We start from the raw sequence: 12,812 nt of genomic DNA, 5'->3' as shown, positions 1-12,812 counted from the left end.
GACGCTGATGATAATGACGAAAAGGTTCGCAAAGTTTAGTAGGAACTCTATTCCGTTGTACTGATGGGGTTCGCATAACGCTGCTTTCGCGTGATTAGATTCACAAACTGATATTTAGATAAGAATATTTGGTAATACAGCAATTCCACAAAAAAAGGGATCGGCTGTCGTAAATTTTTTATCACTAATATAATATTAACAGGACAGGAAACCAAGAAAATAGTATTTTGAAAATTATCCATGCGAAAATAAATTTGTGAATCATATTTTTCTTAGATTGTTGAGAAAATTTGCTGACATTTTCAAGATAAAATGTTTGCTCTACGATGCTTGGTTCCTGCGATATGATGTTTTAACATAAGCGATGTCCGAGAAACCCGCAAAAAATAGGAAAAATCGTAGTTTTCTGAGAAAATAGTAGCGGGCATCCAATCGCATCGAGCAGGTATCTAGAATCTTTTAAACATTGTGTTTTTTCATAAGTCCAATACCTGTGAGGATTGCAGCAAACTTTTGCGACATTTTCCGCGTCAATAATTTTTACCTTTGGACATATCTAAATATATTATTTCGACAAATTGGTGATTGGTATTGAATGGATAAGTTTTAAGTAATTTCTCGACCAGGGATATGGGTTGCCGGACCCGGAGTGACTTTGTTTGGATCTATAACTCGCCATGTTTAAAACTCTTCCTTCAGCTAATACCTACTTGGAATCGGAGTGTTGCGGAATTCATGATGTTCTGCAGTATGGGTGCAGTGGGGGGCCCTGTAGCCGCAAGGTTACCGAGTCTGCCTTGACAAGCGAGTGGTCGTGGGTTCGAATCTTAGTAGAATTAGGCCATTCGATGTTAAGTGACTTTAGCATGGGTTTATTCCCAGGCCCCTCCTCATCCTTCCTTCTGCATTCTGCATTTACTATCAATGAAAGCCTCTTGCTAGGGCAAGTTATAAAAGTGGTACTTGCTTGAGGTGCGAATGAAGCCTCTTGCTCAAGGGCAAATTATAGCTTGTTCCGCTTTCTGGTTCTAGGAACGAGATTGGTTATGCATAAGTAGTAAGGAACACATACATACATACACACATACACACCCTCACTCTGTGTTGAACTCTGCTTTACCGACCATGAAGCCTTTAGCCGGGGCTAGTTATAAGAATGATACTTGCTCGAGGTGCGAATGAAGCCTCTTGTCCAAGGACAAATTATAACTAGTCTCCGCACTACCTGGCTCTAGAGCTAGATTGGTTGAAAAGTAGTAAGAAGCGTAGAGGGAAAAAGGGGTGAAAAACACACCGACACTTTAAGCACGGATAATAAGCAGTTCACTCACTCTATAGCGATACTGCAATAACAACGAAGTGTGGAACAACACCTGGATAAGATCACAATAGATCAAAATGCTGGTCGTAGTGATAATATCCACACACACAAAAAAATGGGTAAGTTAAAGTACAGCTGCTTTGCCATCGTCATGGACGGTATGGCTTGCTAGTAAAAGGGTATTGACTGTTCACAGTTTTTCCACGTGGATTTATTAACTAGTATTTGTGGGACGAGAGTTGCTGTGCACCTAACGTTCAAAAGTCAAAAGTCGTCTTGGAGGCTGTTTCTGTGTGGAATGTTTCTATCGTATGATAAGTCCTTTAAGCATAGAGCCGGAGTGACTCTTCCCGTATTAAGAATTCTTTTCCACTGTATTCAGTCCCGGGCTACTCGTCGCCAATTCGTTGAGCGTCTCGACACACACAAGTCGACTCTGGTGTCGGTGTAGCTCTTGAAAAGAACGGATTTCACTGCACAGTTGTCCGGCATCCTTGCGACGTGGCCGAACCATCGTAGTCTCCCAACTTTCGCCATGGGAACCCCCTTGCAGTGCCGGTAGCTCGTAGTTCATACGCTTGCGTCACTATCTGTTTTTCGTTTGTACTCCGCCAAAAATAGTCCATAACACCGTTCGTACAAATACGGTAAGTACACGTCTGTCTATCGTAAGCAAAGTTACAGTCTCAATTCCGTAGTCTCAATTCCGTAGTGGACTCAATTCCGACAGTGGAGTGGACCAGTTGATTAGCTTTCTGCGGCGGCGTATTCTTCTTAATCGAAGCGTCTTGCAGAAGGAAAAGCACGCTTAACATCCAGCTTAAATGAGTCGTTGAATCTCCTTACTCGTATTTTGTCGATGGTGACCAGAGATCCTAAATATATGAACTCATCAACTATTCCCAGTTCATTGTCGTCAATAGTCCGTGGGAGGCGAACATTGTTTTCTCTGAAACCTGTTCCTACCCTATATTTGATTTTCGACTCATTGATTTGTAATCTAATCCTCCTAGACAACGTTTTTAGTCTGGCGTAGATAGCCCCTGCCGTCCCTAGGTTTATAGTAATGATGTCGAGGTCGTCTGCGAATGCTAGGAGTTGGCTACTTTTGCTGAAGATTGTTCCTCTCGTTCCTCTCCTCATATTAAGTATGAATACAGGATAGTTCATCGTCTTGCCTCGACTCGAGAGTGCACCCGATGTACGCAGGTAGCACATCTTCCACTATAACCGTTCTTCTTATAAAACCGTTCTTGTACATTATCTACTATAGCTATTTGCACTCGACTGTATCGTATGCTGCCTTGAAATCTACGAAAATATGATGTGTGGGTACGTTGTACTTTGAAGATTTTTAGAGGATTTGTCGGAGAGTAAAAATTTGATTTGTAGTATTTCTGGACGACTTGATGAATTCTTTTGCTATTACAACAATTGATTCCATCGTCCTTTTTATAGTTGAGACAAATCAAACTTTCCATCCACTTCTCTGGCAGTTTCTACTACTCCCAAATTCTTGAAATTACACAGTGAGAGATTTGCCAGCCGCGACACACGAAGTTTCTACGAAACGGCGAAATGAAGGAATTTTGTCATACCTGTGATATGTAATGATTATGTTGGCAACCAGCGTACCGACAAAATGGCATATAAGATGCCTATAAGATGCTCTCCCGTATCCTGTTCTGTGGACTAAGACCGTTAGTGGAGTCCTTCGTCGGTGAGTACCAAGCTGTTTTTCGTAAGGTTCGCTCCACGACGGATCAGATGTTTACCATGTGTTAGTTACTGGACAAGTTTCAGGAGTACAACTCGCAGACTCATCATCTGTTTGTGGACTTTAAGAGTTCAGCTGCTTTCTTACTGATTTAAGTACTTATTGCCACTATTGTTTTGTTTATGCTATGGAACTTTTTCCAGGAGAACAGAGTTGCTTGTAGTAGGTAATAATCTGTTATGAATAATTATGAAGCGTAGATTCGCGTAGATGTTTTTGCTGTTGAACTAGATCCAGCAGTAATTCTATCACGTAAAATGTTGTTTACGGTGAATTTTATTGTCAGTGAATTTTATAAGTATATTATCGACGCTCTACGACCCTTCACTTAATAGTGAAAATTATTGGTCAATTTCATGCTCAAATTTGTACGTTGGCATCACTCCATATATACGTCCGTTCCCTTGGCAACGTATAGCAACGACGGTCGTGAATTCGGAATTGCAATCGTATCGAAGTGAAGTTTTTTCCTTTCAATTCAAGTGTACAGTTTGGGCAAAATCACCATTATATCTTACTAAATAACTGTGCGGACGGTAAATTAAAGTTTTCTGTGCCTCAAGTTAAGTTTCGCGAGTGATGTGACGAAGGAACGGCTGAAAAAAATTTATGAAAAATCGACGGCAAAAAAGTGAAAATATAGGGATGAATTTCAAATGGGGAGAAATCTCAGTATTTAGTGTAATTTATGCTCCAAAAAGTAATAGAACCTGTAGAATGCAATGTTAAGTCCTTCAAATCAAGATCTTATTACGGATAGCAGGTTAGTTGAAATAATTTTATTTTTTGTGATGGTTTCCCAAGTCTATGGGAGCATGTTGGTACACTGAGGAAGGGAAGGGAAGGGTGATATTCGGTGCCATACTGACTGCCATAAATGTACTCTGATGACCTTGTCGTTAAGGCGACGGACGATTCAGTCAAACGAAACGAGTAGTGGGTAGTGGCAGGTAATGCTAGAACGTGATTTTCGGACGAAACTAGTTCAGCTGATTCGTGCGACGCTGGATGGGTCAAAATCATGCGTTTGAATAGCAGGTAAGATCTCAATCGCTTTCGTCACGTTGGATGGACTGAAGCAAAGGATAAAGGATTCATTTGATTTAACTATTCTAACCACGGTTGCCATTATGGCAGATAAATTTGGATTTTGCCAGATTTCTGAACGTGCGCTAGATAAACCTCCAAAGTTCAAAATTTTCAAGATATATGGCAATGTGTTAGATTTTCGTTTCTTCGTCTTGCAAAAACGTCATCACTCTTAATGTCGGATCATATTTTACATTTGCGGTGCGAAAAACTTCCATGAAATTTCCTGGAAAACGGTTTTCCATTCGAACAAATTGACCACCAGATTGTAATCAAACACAGTTTATTCGTGCTTGCCACATTTTCGGCAAAAAAGTATTGGCAACCCTGCTTCTAGCAGAGATTTGTATCTGATTCAATGTATGTTAGTTTAGGCAGTCTTCAAAGATACTATTTCATCTGAGAAATAAATTACTAAAATCCATCAAACAAAAACTCATTTATTTCATTTCCCGTAATATCATAACTCGAACACTTTCTCTCTGATTTAGAATTCTAATATTATCACAAGTCAACCATTCATCACTCACCAATATTGTTACATCGCCAGAATCAGTGGCAAGTGAAAGACAGACAGCTTGACGGCTTAGCTATTTTAAAACCAAAAAACCATGTCATTGCTGACAGACAGTTAATTATAAAAAGTCAATCCATAAACCAGTAAATATCTAATCGTGATAGTACGGCAGCGTGCAGTGGGGCTTTTGCCAAAAAAAAGTAAACCCTTCTAGCTCTAAATACTCTTCGCTTCGTTTTTATTAAAGGTGCGCAATTAGTTGATTTCGTGCAGAAAAAAACGTAATATCGTCAATCCCCCCTTTCCACCACTGCCGCCGCCACCCGCCCGGTTCGGTTGAGCAGCGCAGAAAATTAACGTCCTGCCAGAGGTAAACATTATCGCCTTCATCTCCGCTGCACTGCACTACGCTGCTGCGCTGCGGCGGCGTCGTGGAAATGTTTGCCAATTCCGAGAAAACTTCGACACACGCTCTCGCGTGACAATGCGGGAAATCTCGGATGATGGCAGCATCCAAACTGGGGGCTAAAACTGCCGCACATGATGAAATCCACCGCCTCTGTGTCACGGTATTGACAAATACAACTAAAACGGTTGAGAATTATGACCAAAATAGCAAAAGTAGAGCGAAATTACCATGCGGAAAACGCAATATTGCCTGACTGCGCACTTTCTCGGCTCGGCTCGATCAGCCGGTAGGTACCTAATGTTTGTGTTGCTTAGCTTGGTTGTGCGTTGCATGTGTTGACTGACCCTTTAGAGGAGGGTGGGGTCGAATAAAAATCTGTTTATTTTCAAAGCAATCATGACGCAGGGGCTTTTCTATATTGGCTACTGATTGATATAGGGTATTTCTCATTCGTATGAAGTTCTTTTACGAGCTAGTTTCAATTCACTGAGGACGTACTAAGAGTAGTCCTCATCATAGATTCTATTTAATGAAAATGAAAATAAATACACAATCGACGTTGCACTCCACTGTGAGACAGTTACGAAGGTATTGAGACACTATTACATTAACACGTCGATCGTCTAGTTTTGTATAAAAAGCATAACCTAAGTACAAAGGAGCCATTGCATAAGAAAAAGCACATTCGTTGCACTATCTTGCTTCTCAACCATATTATATTGTCAATTACAGCTGTTATCAAGAGACCGCCGAATAGATAGCTCTCTAAAATTTTAAACCTAACGTTCACAAATGATCACCAACTCTATGACAGGCAAAATGGAGAAACTAATTATAGATGGCGTGGATCAGGGTCAATAACTAGACTCTCCGAGCAGCTAAATTTGGAACACATTGCGGAAGGAGTGAGCAGTGCTAATTAATTGGCTTGTTAAACAACATGCGTTGCCTTGAAATTAAGTTTTTGTCCCAGCGTAATGGTTTCCAAAACCTAGCCGGTAGCTTCTGATTATGATTACCATAATAAATCTAATGCATAGTACATAATACTTTAAGTTGATTCTCAAAATTCAATGCCAATTCTAATCGAGTTTATAAAGGTAGGTTTGAAAATTGTTCAAATACCGCCTACGCCTTTTTTACCGCTTGTAAAAATGGTTTTCATATCAAAAGCAGAAAAATATTGATTACTTTCAAAAATTTCATACCAATTAGTTTATTATCAGTATTATTGAAAACTAAGAAAACAATAACAGGTATATGACTAGATATCCAACATCTAAATACAGTCACCCCACAGTTATGGATAACCATTGATTTGAAGTCGCTAATTGAGCTAAATCAATCCGCAACTTCCAACATCATTAATATTTTAGTCTATATTATTACACTATAAAAATAGTTATGTTGAAAGTTAATCATTCATTCTATTGCTCCACCACTGTGGAATGACTGTATCAGTTCGCTTACGTGGCTAGCAAATCTACAATCACTGCTTTTTACACGCTTGTGATAAGTTTGAAAAGTTTTTTTCATTGCAGATTTCATTTCAGATGCAACAAAGCAAAGCCTAGCTGAATTCCGTTATCGAAATTTGACCTTCTGTTTTTATACGACAGACTTCGCAGCCAGCTGTTAGAAAACAGGACAACTGCAGAACCAGTTGCTATGGTCCTTTTGTTTCCAGCAGCCTCTCCCAGCCGAGATTCGAACATATGACGAGTCCCAAGCAACAATGTGAGTTTCATGGTATTCTTATGGTGGTTTTCATGAGCAATTTTGATCTTAAATACCATCATAAGAGTGTAATAATACCGAAATTGTTACTTGGGCTGGCTTAATAGGCCAGCAACATACTTCGAGGCGGATTGGGAGGCAAAAAGATACAACACTATGCGCATTTCTCGATATCAAAGGGGTCCTTGATAACGCTACATATTTAATTTTTATTTAAACTAGGACTATTATTTCACGTAAGCTTGTCAATTTGGGCTTGGACTAATCTAATGCTTTTTCAAAAAAAAGGCAGCATGTGCATTTGGAGTTTCCTCTTTTGTACATTTTCCTAGTTCATCGTTCTAGAAGTCATGAAAGCGTCACTTTTTAGCGAATATATTGCTCACGAAACGAAGAACTTTTTCGTTAACTTCGGCTTGACTTTTATCTTGCATTTTCCCGGGCACTCTGTATAAAATTTTTGTTCAGTAATTAGTTCATCATCATGTAACCGTATTTTATCAGTAAACTTTCGTAGAGCTTCCTTGAATATTACTTGCCTCCAGATTTTGCTTCGCGTTACAGGCCGGTGCTTCGAAACTTCTCAAACTCGCTCTCTTCTTTGCTTTCTGGATATAGAATTGGAAAAGTCCTGCAGCTTTCATTTCGTGTCTTGAAGATAACTTCGACTTCAATTCGAAAAGACCGCTTCAAATGAGTTTATCTGCATTTGCTTTGCTATCATTTCCGAGTTTCTTGTCGACAGTCAGACAGACAGTTCTCCAAAATGTTTCGCTACATCGCAAACTGTTGATTTGGCATAATTCGACAATTCAACCAAATCACAATACTGGATAGACCCGACTTTGCATTGCGAGCGTACAGGATCGATCTGCGATGCACTTTTGCGGTCAACATGGCGTTACAAATCTTGGGCCGCCCGTCGCCAATTGCTCAGGCGCCTCAAACATCACTTCTGAGCTGGTCGAGTCTCCCCTTTGTCAGTTTGTGCCACCAAATATCATTCCTAGTACGTTCTTCCGGACATGGCAAGGGCGCGTATGTCCTCTGTTAGTAGCGTCACAGATTCAAGCCCATAAGTCCGGTAGTCTTGGTTTCATTAGGGGTTCTAGGTCATAACGTTTTGCAAAAGGGTAAAGGAGGTCCGATTTCCTTACTCATTACTTATGATGTTATCCGCAATCACCAGCGATCCCAAATGCACGAACTCATCTACCACTTCTATTTCATCGCCATCACCGATTATCGTCAGGAGGAAGCGCACATTCGTCTCCTTTTAGTCTCTACCTAACCTCCGCTTTTAGTCTAGCGTAGATTGCTTCTCCCGTCACAAATTTCCTGGATATAGTATCAAGTCGTATGCGAAGCTTAGGAACTGGCTATACCTTTGCTAAAAATTATGCCTCTCGTTTCGATATCTGCTCGTCGGATCACTGTATGATCTATGGCTCTTTGCTTTAACACGCGCCCCCTCACGAAGGAACTCGAGAGTGTCTCCGAGAGTGTTTTACATCTAATTCTATACATTCATAACATATTTAGTGAAATTTGTAACGTGAGGCCGAGCGTTGTCATGCTGCAAAATCACTTTTCCGAGCCTCCCCCCTTATTAGGACCTTTTAACACACAATGCTTGACTCAATCGCATCAATTTCATTTGATGGTCATTTTCCAGTGATCGGTTTGTTCGGTTTCAACGGCGCATAAATGACACCGGCCTGGTCCCTCCAAATATACAGTAGAATGCCCTTTGCAGCGTGAATGTTAGGCCAAACCATCCAAACTATAGTTACTATATATATAGTTCAGCGGATAGAAAACCAGGCGAATTGGCATCCCTGATTTATGAAATTAAATTTGAAATTATGGTGAAATGTGCAGGTTTTTACGAAAAATAATCACTGGCGGGTGTTGAAAATGACTAGTTCTATGAAAATAAAGTGTGTTTTTTTAACATTACTCCTGCATTTTGGATTTTGAAAAGCTTTTGGCTCCGCTTTTGACGTTTATTTGGCTCCCGATTTTCTATCCGCCGAACTATATATATAGTAACTATAATCCAAACCAGGTAGAAGCATGGGTGGGCAGTCCCTATGCCTTTCCATTCTTTGTAGTCATGCAGCAATTTTTCATCACCCATCGCAATGTGATGAAGAAACTCTTCCTTATCTACCATTGGAGCAGTTTTTCACCGACGAAGAAAAGATGTCTGTTAGCTTCAAATCATAAAAACCCAAACTTCTTGCTTTTGATTCATTTCTAACGTATGCAATTGCTTGAAAATGGCTTGGCAGGTAACCTCCAATGCTGAAGCAAGCTCTTCTAGGGATTGGCACGGTTCCTCATCGAGCAATGCTTCCACTTCAGCGTCTTCGATAGTTTTTAACTTTCGTTTACGTGAAGGGTCATCAACATTGAAATCACCGCCATTGGAACGACGGAACCAATAGGTGTTAGAGAAGTAGGTATCTCGGTACACTTTTTGAAGCTCTTGATGTGCTTCAGCCGCCGATTGTTTTATTTTCAACTGAAAGACGAACATCAACACTTCCCGCAAATGACGGTTATTGGCACAAAATCAGACATTTTTACACAACCAAAAGTATATGATGCTCAAACAAAATCACTAATGAGTCAAAGCGGTTTGTTTACCATATGTATACGCACATGACGTTTTGAATATGTTGAAATCGATCAGCGCTTACTGCTGGAGCCATCTATTTATAAACAGCGAAAGCTTAGTTATCCATCTAATCACTCTGTTATTAAAGTATTTTGGCTGTAAAAACATTGTATGTTAACAAGTAATTTGAAAAATGCACATACCTATTGCGCTGTGAAAAATATAAATTAACAAATTTTTACGATGCAGAAAAATAGCAAAAAAGTCCTATTCTGAGAATGTCATACACAATATTATTGGTATTGAAAACATGTGTCATAGCCAATAGAAATAAGTTCTTGGTGTTGACTGACTAAATTTTTTCGAGGAAATTGACAAGTCATATATTTAACACTCGGCACCTTTAGTTGACTAAGACACCTTGCCAGAGAAACAGTAGCCACGGAATCAAATTCCGTTCGAAACGGATTTAATCCCGTACACAATACGGCTCATTTATTTTTCAATTTTAATTGCCACGGTCTGCCTAAGTCTTCCTTAGAATGTAAAAAAAATAGTTGAGTTTATTTTAGAAACATGCAGAAGAAACAAGCAAAACAAATGTTAACTTATAACAATTTGTTCAACAATTTATTTCGGGTTTGAAAACCCGTTGGTTATCAATGGTTTCGGCAGGATTTCCTGAAGTTATTTTTTGTAATTTGGAGTGGGAAGTTATTTTTGGTCGCAAACGGCCATTACACTCAAATATAGGTTTCCATTTTCCATCACCAATACCGAATCTACTTGACGTAGTGTATGATATTATGCGTATTTGTCAGTTCAACGATTGTTTACTTATTATTTCAAAAATAACTGCGAAATTATAGGACAACCCATAGGACATGTTTTAAATAAGTTAGAAATTTTTGTTAAAAAAGGTTAATTACAACCAGTAAAACATGTGCTTTAATATCGATTGCAAATGTGAATAGTTAATTGTATGATTTACTTGCAAAACTGTCTATAAATATTACAAATTTCAACACTCACCTTTTACCACAGGTAATTTTAGAAACAAGTTCACTAACTCTTCGTTGCACGTTGCACTAGCAATGCGTCACCTTAATGAATGATGTATATTCCTATGTCCCAAAAAGCAATTAATGCTGAATTTGAACACAATCCAAATGTTATTTAAATTAGACACAAAGAAACTGCCTAGGAAACGCTTTATTCCGCATTACAATTAATCGTCCCAAGTTGTTCGCTCAGTTCTGGTCTGTTTCTTTATTTGCACTTCCAAATCACTTATATAAATGTTCTAGTATATATTGGTTATATTTTATTCACTTCAGCTACTTTCCTCTTCGGAGGATCGGTACCGACTGATTCTGGCTGCTGGTCGCAGTTTGGCCCATCGCATCGGTTTGGCGTACGTTTGCTCTTTGGAAGCGGAAAATCCCTTCCCAACACTAATAACGCAGCAGATCATATGTTGGAAACGGGAAAACAAGAAGAGAATAAAATGCGCAAATTAATAAGCCGCAATACAACTTATTTGCCAGCAGCGCACAGGGTAAACAAAAACAAACGTTGAGCAGATACCCATCCCATATGCGACGCGACTACGTCGTTTTTCCCGTTTTTCCAAGATGTACACCACCGTCACCATGTCAATCCCGTCCTCATCAAGTGCTGTTTTCTGCTGCGCACGTTAGGTTGTAGTTGGCGTCGCGACGCATATACCTCCATCAAACACAACTGTATCAAGTTCAACGCTTCAGTATTCACTTTCGGTATACTTCACATAGTTGTATACTCTGACCTGACACAAAGACAATCCCTTTTGCCAAAAACATGAATTAGTACACAAAAACAAATTGAGAAAATGTATTAGTGCAAGGGAAAATTTAGAAAAAGCCAGTAGCGAAAGTAGACAGTTCAACGATCTTCGAAATTATGCCAAAAAGGAACAATATTTGCAGTCACACCGATTTCCTTTCTTTCCACCGTCTCGTCGAAATGTGTACATTCGAATATACGCCTCGGAACAACTCGGAGTACGCAGAAAAGTGTTGTACGTCGCAATGTTCCTGCCCATTACGAACAGATCTGTATAGATCACGTGGCGTATCCACCTCACCCCGGCAAGACGGGGAAGCCAGGATTTGGCTACTGCGTTGAAACGGCTGCGCCGAAATGAAAACAAAAGTCATTTCCTCGACCGTTGCGTTCGATCCACCCATTAGGGCCACACGGTCAGAGCAAAGAGCCCAAAACAATCAATCACTTCATCGTTGCTCTAAGTTAGATGAAACTGAGTACAACGATTGAATCTCATTCTGTTTTAGTTTTGCCATTGGGTTCATGTTCGAAAGAACAGTGCGAGTAAAAATCTTCCACATTTGATCGCCTTTATCTAGGTTTCTGCGCTTGATTTTGCTTGTTTTCGCACTATGATCGGATGTTTTCCTCTCAATTACGATGAACTCATAGCCTGTTTACTTCTTTTTCAATCCATTAGTGGTGGCACTACCTTGGTGTAGTCTCCATTGTAACACGAAAACCTACTTGAACCGTGGCTAGGGTTTTGAGTTCCATGACATATCATCGCCTCGCCTCGCCCGTAGGTACCAAGTGAAACTGCTCGGCCTTGACTCTCGTGCAGTAGTACTGTACATTATCTACAGAGTGTCAACGTTGTAAAACAGCTGTTTGTATAATTTTCTCGATGGTGGTACTGATGCGAGTTAACCTATTTTTTTAAATAGACTTTTTGGTGGTTCCATGTATTTTATGAAGGGCAGATTTTTTGGCTCTCGAAATTTTACAAATTTAGGAGACATGATAAATGACAACAAATTCAAATAAAATCATTTTTTTAACTCACATTTTGATCATATAGTCTTTTCCACTTATTTTGATTCTAAATTCGTAATGGTCCAGTCACGAGAAATGGACGAAAACCGATCATTGCCAAACCATTTTCCTACTTTATGTACCTTTTTCTCAGAAACTACACAATCTATTGGAACAAACTTTTTTATGTTTTGTTAGTAGAAGCTAGGCAAAGACATATATAACATTTAAGCTTTTTAAACGAAACACAGCTAAAAAGAGTAAAAAAAGGTGGTCGAAAAAATAAAATTTTATCTTCCTTTTTCTTTTTTCTCTGACTGTTGTTTTGTGTACAAAGCTCAAAAGTTAAAAAGTTTGTTTTAAACTTCTATCAACAAAACAAAAAAAAGATTGTTCCAGTACGTTGTGTAGTTTCTGAGAAAAAGGTATTGCTGATAGCAAGGAAGATTGACCAATCAATAAGTGCGCAATCGCTCATAAAAGTGCTATTTTGGCTTA

The sequence above is a fragment of the Sabethes cyaneus genome, chromosome 3 (assembly GCF_943734655.1).
Source record: "Sabethes cyaneus chromosome 3, idSabCyanKW18_F2, whole genome shotgun sequence".
In the NCBI taxonomy this organism is placed as follows: domain Eukaryota; kingdom Metazoa; phylum Arthropoda; class Insecta; order Diptera; family Culicidae; genus Sabethes; species Sabethes cyaneus.
The sequence above is the reverse complement of the archived record's forward strand: the minus strand, read 5'-3'. Positions refer to the sequence as shown.